Genomic DNA, 8,183 nt, shown 5'->3' with positions numbered 1-8,183 from the left:
CCACAGCTCGCTTTAAAATTGTTGAGTTTTTAATAAAAAATTCGTTAAAGTTTTATTGAATATGAAATAGATAATAAAACAAATTCGAAATTGCGAATTCGTACTTCCAGTTACCCATGCTCGGCTGGAGGAATTCAATATTTGATGAGTCTAGGTACCCTTGTTTTATTACAATGCGAGAATCATACATACATTCATGCATATTCTTAATTATTTAATTTCTTTAAATATAACACAGGACGATAATATTTGGTGGCAACAGTTGGAAAAGTGATGCATTTCATTTAAGCGATTCAATGAAAAATGGAGTTTTCAGACTAATAGCCCTTTTGGGCTAACGCTCTGTGGGCTTAAAAATAAAAGAATGGGTGTAGATTTTAATGATCACCCAAAAGGGTGTTTTTAAAGTTTGATATTGTTTATCAGTGAAGATTATCAATAGGCATGACCAAAGTAGAATAGCAACATTTTATAGGATTTAGATGAATATACATTTAGACTAATATGGAAACGTTCTATATCTTCTTTATATTTAAAAAGTGAAAAAAACATATAATGCTATAAAATAAGGAATATTTTAATTAGATATATCATGAATTAAATGCATTTTTATTTCACTCAATCAGATTAAAAAGTGAAAAAATTATTAAGATATGCATCTATTGCTTTTAAATAATTTAGTTTAATAATTAATAACAGACCGATCAAATTTGAACGAATAATATCTTACGTTTTTGTAAATGGCAAAAGACACGAATGAAAAGTGAAAAAACGAAAATCACGTTTCGAGACTAGCAATTCTTTTGCGATAATAATGAAGTCCATTCTCTACTGAACGAAATTTTTCGAAAATCGTTACAAAATTTCGCACGAAATTTCATACTTTTCTATCTGGATAAAATTGTTTGAGTTTCTTGTTGGAATCAGCACAGCAATATGCGCAGTTCACTTGCATATATTGCTGAGCTGTGAACAAACACCTTTCATAGTTTTAAACGTAACCTTTCAATTTATACGGAATGGTAAACTGCAGTGTCTAAGAAAGAGGTCTGAAAACGACTTCTTATCATTATAACAAAGGCACGAGAGTCAGTTCATCGTCTCTCTGAGGAATTTTATGTCGCCGCGACGGTATAGTGTTTAAGGGAGCCTGACTGCGATACCAAAGGGTCAGTTTCGAATCCCGGAGAAGGCATGGATGTAAAATTGTCTGTTCTTTCAATAGGATGGCAACGGTGGGCGCCCATTAGCTGCCTCCAAAATAAAATTGCCATCCCTACTGGCCTTAGTAGTGGCCAATGCCGTGATAGGCAAGTGTACACCATTGGGGGAAAACAAATTAGGAATTTTATAGAATTGTAGTCTATCTACTGTTAATGTCAGTTTCTTCCAACCTGGACTCCTCAATTTTCTACGAAGAGGGAATAGCTAGTAAAGTGAATACTGCAAACTAATTCTGTATACGCTTCTTTTCAACATGGCCAGAAACATATTTAATTCACGATTTAGTTAGAATGCTTGTGCTCTTTTAGAAAGATAATTTCTTACCCTCTTTTAGAACGAGTAACTTCTACTGTTCTGCTGACAATATTTATGCCATTTATCGCGGTAATCGTAATACATTATTGTTTGTTGTAAGTTTAAAGCTAAAAAGAAGTGTTTAAAGATAAAAAATACTGATAATTTGTTTGTGTTGATAATTTGTTACTGATAATTTGTTGTAATAAGCTAGTTGAATAAAATGCGCAGAAGAAGGATACGTCATTAAAATTTCTCACATTTCCAGAACATTTTATCAGGTATCCTAAAAAATTGGGATCAGATTTTGACAGATTGTGTTTTATAGATGAAATGAGTAACAATATACATATGTTTATAAAGCTTTTGAAGATGCTATTTTTAAGTCGATATTTTCGATTTGAGACAAAGTAATTTGGTCAGGGAGACTTGGCTCTTGAAAGGTAATTTGGCCAAGGAGATTTGGCTCTTGGTCATGATGAGAACGGTTCTTGAATTTGCAACAGTATTATAGTGAGCCATTTTCAAGCGAACCGTAAGTGAAAAAGTATTCAGTACAAGATATAACAAAAATTATTTACACTGAAAATAAAAATGTGATTCCAAATAAGTGTTATCAATAAAAACGACAGCATATTTAAAGAAATTCGGAAAAATTAAGGAGCCAAAACATAATTTTAGGGCAGATAAGACAGGATTCTTATCCGAATATCTGCATGAAAAATCAGTTAAATTCTATAATGAGAAATGCTTGGTAAATAAGCACAAAAAATTACGATCGTCTGCCATTCTGCTTGCAAATATGGTAATAGCTGAAAATATATTTTCTTTTTTATTAGGCAAAATATACTTTTGAGGCATTTAAGAATTACAATAGACTACCAATTAAACAGTATAATACTAGCGTAACGAGCATACTTAATACCAAATTACAGACAATCAGAAAGCAGTTAAAATCACAGGAAAGAAGAACAAGTTTTATAATTAATAGAAAAATACTGTTAAGAATTTAGCTATATTTTTTAGAAATTTAATTCGTAGAATGCTTTCAGTCAATTACGCAAATTAAATTAGTATTCAAAGGAAAAACAAGTTACTGTTATCAATGGAAGAACAAACATAATTAGAAATGAAGAAATGTAATTATAAATGGCATTAAAACAATTTTTACAAGAGACCTGAAACAACGACATTGAGTCTGAAATCGCGTGACATAGTCGGTTCGACCTTTTTGTTTTTTAGTAGTCAATTTTTTAAGCTCAATGATCTGTTGTTGTGATTTATCTGCTATGTCCGACAGTAACATCAGACTTAATGTACAGATGTCTTCTAACAACAACAACAACGACAAACAAAAAAAAAAAAAAAAAAAAAAAGCTTGCAGATTTTATATTACGTCCAAAGGGGCGTTTTGTAACATTTTGTATGTTCCATTCATTTATTAAATAACATGTTCTTCGCACTTAAACCACAAAATTCAATCCGACAGCAATATCGCAAAATATTTAAAAGGGCATATCTTTAGAATTTCCGATACACAGTCTCGCGCTCATAATAAAAACTCATAAATGCTTTACAAAATATGAAATATATAATAAAACAAATTTCATATTTCAAATCTGGCTTTCCAGATGCCCATATTTGAGTGAAGACGTACGTTATTCAAAATTTGGTGGCTCTAGGTACCGTTGCTTTATCACAATGCGAGAAACACATACATTTATGCGGTTACAGTCGATAACATCGCGGCAAAAAAATCGCGGACGAAAACATCGCGGAGAAAACAACGCAAGGCGAAAACGTCGTGCTACAAAACATCGTGGGAGAAAACATCGCAAAGAGAAAACATCGCAGGTCTAAAACATCGTGGTACAAAATATCGTCGTCGAAAATAAAGCGGTTTAAAAACATCGTCGTCGAAAATAAAGCGGTTCAAAATTTCGCAGTTTAAAAACATCGTCGTCGAAAATATCGTGGTAAAGTACTACAAATCATCGCATGACGATAACATCGCAGACATGCTTTTTTCAGATTATTTTAGATCATACTTTTCATGAAAAATTACCAGTAAAAACTTAAAAAAAGTAATTTATTAATGACTTTTGTTAGTTAACTATGTCAGTTTAAAATTCTGTTAAGTGCTATAAGTTGCATTAATTTTCTTTGCTTAAGTTGCCTACTTACTTTATTAGGAAAAATGTATTAGTTAATAAAAAACATGAAAGTGAAAATTATCCTTCTTTCCATCTTGCGCTCACAAATCGTTATAGGAATATCCATTTACAATTATTAAAGCCTGAAAAAAAGCTTTTTTGCGATGTTGTCATGCGATGATTTGTAGATACTTTATTTTTTACCACGATATTTTCGACGACGATGTTTTTAAACTGCGAAGTTTTTGAACCGCTTTATTTTCGACGACGATATTTTGTACCACAATGTTTTAGAACTGCGATGTTTTCTCTTTGCCATGTTTTCTCCCACGATGTTTTGTTGCACGACGTTTTCGCCTTGCGTTGTTTTCTCCGCGACGTTGTTGTCGCGATGTTATCGGCGGACACCATTTATGCAGATTCTTAATTATTAATTTCTTTAAATATAGTACAGGACTGTAATATTTGGTGGCAACAATTTCAAAAGTGATTCGCCGCTTATAGTGCATCGACGCAAAATGTCAGAATGATATTAATAGCCCTTCTGAGCTAAGGCCCCTTTGGGCTAAAAAGCCCTAATATTCATGAAATTTTCGAGTTTAATTAATCAGTTCCTAGGCAACTTCTTATTGCCTAAGAACGAATTCTGGCCTAACTCTGATATTCAGCGGTTTTAACCACTTGGTTTTTGGTGGGGCAAACTTAGTTAGTAAAAATACGATATAAAATGTATTTCAAAGGTTGAAGAAACTGCGTGATGCGAAATATCTTTGCCTAGGAACGAATTCTGGTGAAACTCTCATGTTCAGCGGTTTTAACCACTTAGCACTTGGTGGGGCAAATTTAGGTAGTAAAAATACGAAATAAAGGTTACAGCCGAAAACAATGTGAAAGAAAACATCGCGGTACAAAATATTGTGGAAGGAAAAGAGGGCAAAGAGAAAACATTGCAGTTCTAAAACATCGTGGTACAAAACATCGTCATCGAAAATAAAGCGTTTCAAAAACTTGGTAGTTTAAAAACATCGTCGTCGAAAATATCGTGGTAAACTATAAAGCACTTACAAATCATCGCATGAAGATAGCATCGCACACGTACGTTTTTCAGATTTTAAAAGTTGTAAATGCATATTCGCATAAAGAATTGGAAGCGCAAAAAATGCTAACGAAACTTTAGGAATAAACGGAAACAAAACGAGATATAATTTTCACGAAACAATATCAGATTAACAAACGTGAAAGAAAGTAATTTAATAATTAAGTAAGCAATTTCTATAGAGGTAACCTCATGCAGTTATTTATCTTCCTTTTTCTAAACATTTTTAGGCTGTATTTTTTATGAAAAATTACGAGTAAAACTTTATATAAAAAGATTAATTTATTAATTACCTTTATAAATTAACTATGTAAATTTAAAATTCTATTAAGTGATGTAAGTTGCATTAATTTTCTACTCATTTTTAAATGCTCAGGTTTCCTTCTTACTGTTTCTGTAAAAATTAGTTCATTAAAAATATTTGAAATATAAAGGTAAAAATATCCCTTTTTCCTTCTTGCGTTTCCAAATTATTATACGAAAATGCACTTACAGTTTTTAAAACTTGAAAAACGCATGTGTGCGATGTTATCATCACGCAATGATTTGCAGGTACTTAATTTTTTACCACGATATTTTTGACGACGACGTTTTTAAACTGCGAAGTTTTTGAACCGCTTTATTTTCGATGACGATATTTTGTATCGCGACGTTTTCGCCTTGCGTTGTTTTCGTCCGCGATGTTTTCGGCGGACACCGAAATAAAAATTGTTTCAAAGCTTGAAGAAACTGCGGGATGCGAAATATCTTTTTCAAATGGCAGAAAACCAAAGTTTGCTTACAACTAAAAACAATAACCACGTAGTATATTCCTAATTGAAATGTTCATCAATGTAAATACACGTATATGTGTATATGTTTTCTTAATTTTTAAAATAAAGTTTCTGAATGACACTAAATTCCCAAACATATCTTCTATATCAAAGGAGAAGTTGGGCCTCTAAAAGTCTTCAGAAACGTAACAATGCTACTTGAAATTTATGCAAATTGGGCATGTGTTACTTTGTTAACAAACTTTACTTTGTAAACATAACCTTAACATATAAGCAAACATTTATAAAATTTAATTAAAACCTATTCAAACATAAAAATTTGTGTATTTCTTTTAGTTTTAAGTATATTAATATGAATTACAATTCCCCAAAACATAAAAAATATGATGAATAGACTTTTATTAATGGTAAATTTACTTATTACAAGCACGTGAATGTTCTCAAGCTCTTGCAATTTACCGTAAGGTTTTCTTACCATAAATGGAAGATTGCCTATAAGCTACAATACCATAGGCTCAGATGAAGCTTTTTTCTCTTTTTTCTATGATCAGAAAAATGACCTAAGTTCTGTTAGCACAGTGATGCAAAACAAAAACACCGTTTCCACATTTGGAACTGAAAAATTGTTGTTAATGCTTCTGTCCACCGAAATGTTATTATCCGAAAACATTTAACAGTTATATATGAACGATGTGATTCAACAACTTTTTATCATTATCTCTTTATCTTACACCGTTTCCACATTTGGAACTGAAAAATTGTTGTTAATGCTTCTGTCCACCGAAATGTTATTATCCGAAAACATTTAACAGTTATATATGAACGATGTGATTCAACAACTTTTTATCATTATCTCTTTAACTTTGAACTCGTTAACAACAAAAACAGAAATCTAGCGATAAACCCTACCAATTCGTGCCATGTATGTTGATAACGAGTTATCTGAAATCGGAGAGAAAGGCTTAAAGAATTCTTTCTTATTTTAAATTTCGTATTTCTCTTTCGGTAGTCAGAAATGGCGCATTAAAGCAATTCCTTATTTGAATTAGGAACTTGAGAATCTGCATTTTATTTTTGACTATTGAAGAAACGATGTTTACTGAAATTAGGATCTTTTAGCATTTTCAAAAATTCAGACTTTTTTCCCCATTAAATCGTATTTATCTTTTTCATTAAAGGTTGTTTGGTTTGTTAATTATCAACATATTTAAAACGACCTACGTTATATATGGTCCCTATGAGGAAGTTTAATAGATGGCAGGGGATTTTTGCAATTTTTGTAATTTTATATTAGCAATACATGTTTAGATATAATTTATTGAAGAACATCAACATATTACATATGAAATTGTCTCTAAATATCACTCTCAACAAAAGTAATGGTCATGAATTTTTTGCTTAGTATGAACTCAGGAATGAACTTTGTCAGCTAAGCCTCTGCCTTGCTAATATCTATACATTAGTAGTATGCGTAGTAGTTTCTGTGTCTTGTCTCGAGAAAAAATACAAAGCAGGGTTACATATCTTAAAAATTCTGGTTCTGGAAGCTGCAGTTCTTTGAAACACTTTATGAGAAAACTGTTTTGTTTGAAGCAGTAAAGGAATTATATAATAGATTTAAAACTGAAGATGCCTATTAAGGTAATTGTTTCTTTGACCCATAGCTTATTCTAATGCATATTATGAATTTCAGCTTCTATGCTATGTGCCTCACTGAACTTGATAAGCTGAAGAACATCGGCATTTTAAAGTTAACTGTACCAACTGTCTCAAGAGCTTTTTAGGGGTCTCAAGAACCATAACAGTTTGACGCACTTTTGTCAGGGTTGTTTCGTATTTTCAGGCAGCTAGCTACTCATACTGCTTTTGGGTCTTAGATAAGTTTGAAAACATCCATGAAATGAGCTTGTTAGTGTACCTTCGTAAAGAATTACATCATTTATTAGTAAGGTACGCTGGAACGGTATCGTTTGCGTCATTTCTGTCACTGATATTTATATCGCAGAGTGAGCACTTTAAGCAATTTGGCTAATCTCACAAAAAATTGTTACTCTACAACACTACATATAGATTTTATGTTAATTAATTATTATGATTTAAACTTTATTTTAACTTCTTCTTTCCTTAGACCTCACTAGAATGCATATTAATTGTAAGAATATTTAATTCGAGGGTTTTTAATGTTTTGGATTTGGAGCTTTTGGCAGCCTTGCTTGCAATTAGCTTTCGCTAGCTCTGCCAGAGATTATTCAGGTCAATGACATTCTGCTAGCCGATGTTAAAATCACGCCATTTAAAATACTTGAGCATGCTTAAAATTAGACAATTTTGTGCAGTCTTTGACTACGTTACTTGAATTTCAATTCCAATTGTGTTATCTTAAATATGCACAAATGGCGAAATTTTGTTTGTACGTACAAGTAGTGGCTTCTTTTAAACAAAAAGGTTAGTTTAGCCTTCATAAGACTCTGTGTTTTTAAGTTCAGACTGGAGCGATAACTCCTTTGTCACTCTAGTAGAGTCTGCAGGACTAATTTCATTAATTGTTAAGATTTTACACAAGTAAAACCCTACAACTATTTGTCAGCGGTCAAGCCGGTTTGTGCTCAGTATTTACTCAAGCAACAGTCACTATTGCAACCC

Source organism: Stegodyphus dumicola, chromosome 6 (assembly GCF_044657685.1).
Source record: "Stegodyphus dumicola isolate Sdum_Otavi_A_Nest chromosome 6, ASM4465768v1".
In the NCBI taxonomy this organism is placed as follows: Eukaryota; Metazoa; Arthropoda; class Arachnida; order Araneae; family Eresidae; genus Stegodyphus; species Stegodyphus dumicola.
Note: the sequence above shows the minus strand (reverse complement) of the source record.